Source organism: Falco rusticolus, chromosome 1, assembly GCF_015220075.1.
Source record: "Falco rusticolus isolate bFalRus1 chromosome 1, bFalRus1.pri, whole genome shotgun sequence".
NCBI lineage: Eukaryota > Metazoa > Chordata > Aves > Falconiformes > Falconidae > Falco > Falco rusticolus.
The window spans coordinates 13,779,172-13,781,268 of NC_051187.1; positions in this window are offsets into that span (position 1 = coordinate 13,779,172).

The following is a 2,097-nucleotide window of genomic DNA, read 5'->3' on the forward strand; positions in this document are numbered from 1 at the left end:
ACCAGCACTGAGTTGGTGTGTTGAGGCTGCTGAGTGAGGAGCCAGCTGGCCCCGGGTGGGAAGGGGTTAAACAACCCTTCTTTATCCAGCACACCTGAATTGCATGGCAAACCAGGAGGGAAGGGTGCTAAAAGAGGAAGGCAGCAGCCATTCCCTTCCTAGGGGCCTGGGAAGGAGCTGGTAGGAAGCTGAGTACCCTGCAGAGGTGCTGTGGCCCCTGCAGCACTGGGTCTCCCTCCCCACCCCTGGGGCATGTTCCCCCTTGCTTCCCCCAGCCTAGGTGCTGCTCTGGGGTTTCTTGCTGCTGTTGCCCTGCCAGGGTGTCCCTGCAGCAGTTTATTGCTGCTGTCCCAGACCCCTGGAGTATCCCTGCTCCCCTGGGAACTGCCATTTCCCTGGTGGGTGCAGTAGGGACCTTAGGAAGCAGCCAGCTTCCTACATCACAAAAATACTTTGTCCCCTCACATTTTTTTCAGCTCCTTCCTTTTGAAGGATAAAGCCAGTAACTTGGGACGAATGGCTTAGCATGGGTGTTGTGACTGCTACCAGACACCTGTGCCTTGCAGTACAGCAGCAACTAAACACACATCCATGTATGTGGCTGAGCAAGAGCCCTGCCCGGGGCTGGGGGTGCCCATAAGGCATAATGGGTGCTGCTGATTCACCCCAAGCTGCAGGGTTATTGCCAGCCTGAAGGCCTGATCAGCATCACATGCGTGGCTGTGCTGCCTTCTTGCAGTGAATCCCAACAGCTGATGCTGTTAGTTCTTGCTTTGCTTTACGCTGCCAGTGGGGAACAAGCTGGAACATGGGAATTGAGCTAGAATAGTCCCTGTTGTGACAAGGCACAGATGAAGGACCTGTGGGGGACACAGGACTTAGAGAGGCACCGGGAACCACACACAGCTTTGGTGGCAGCACATGAGGGAGGTGCCTGTTGCTGCACTGGCTCTGTCCCCTGCAGCAAGCAAAGGGGGTGAGGAATGTGCCCCAGCTCCCCTCACCCTGCCAGCGCAGGCAATGATAGAAATCTTGACCTTGTCCAGTTGCAGCACGTGACCCTGTGGCCTGTTTTGCTGTGCTCGTGGCTGGTCCAGGCAGGCCTACAGCTGTGATAGGGCACCTGTGCAGAACCCCGGGGCCTGATCCTGCTGCAGGAACAAACCTGGGTGGCTGGTGAGGTGAAAGGGGGGAACTCTCCTGGCTTGTGCACCAGGTGAATAACCGTTGGGTGGTCTTGAGTGATTGTGGAGGGAAGCATGGTGAAAGGGAGACAGCCTTCCACCCTGGTTCCTGGGCAGTGCAGCAGCGGCGTATGGAGGGAACACTGATGCATTTCTCTTTGCACTGAAGATGCTGCGTCTTAACAAAGGCTGGAGAGAGACAACATTTAATGAAGTGCTTAGTGTAAGGAGAGTGACAGCAATGCTGCAGCTCCCAGCTAAGCACAAAATGTTTCTGACAGGAGCCACTGCCATAGGCACCTCTGCCATCATGCACCCAATCCCACACACCAAAACAGCCCAGGAGGGGGACAGCTGCTAATAGAGGTGTTACGTCCTCCATGTCCTGAGCGAAACCTATCATGACCTCCTCCTCCTTCCCCACCCTCCACTGGGTGATGAAAACTGGGATGATGATGACCTTGCACTGCGGCTTCTAAAGCTGCTGGGAACCTTTCCCTCCAGGGCAGACAAAGCAACGCAGGGCAATCCTTGTGATGAAATGAATGCTGTTTGCCATCCCTGTGATGCAAAACACACTCTTCGGGCCTGGAAAGGCCAGCACAGAGCTCTAGATGGGTTAAATTTTCTGTTTAGGTCAGTCATTTAGTGCCTGTATCCAGGGGGGACTTTGTCTTCACATCCAAGAAGCCCCATCAGCGAGCATTCCCTCAGCAAACGGTGCAGAGACCAGGTTGAGCTCCAGCAGCATCTCCCCCCGGGGTACTGCGGGGAGCCCCAGGCCCAGCGCGCAGCCGGGCCCCGGCAGAGCTCAGGCTCCAGCCCTGTGGGGCGGGAGGCCGCCCCCGCCCCCATGCCATAGAGCGAGGCTAGAGCGCCGCCGCAGCGCTTCCGGTGGGCCACGGGAGCGGCC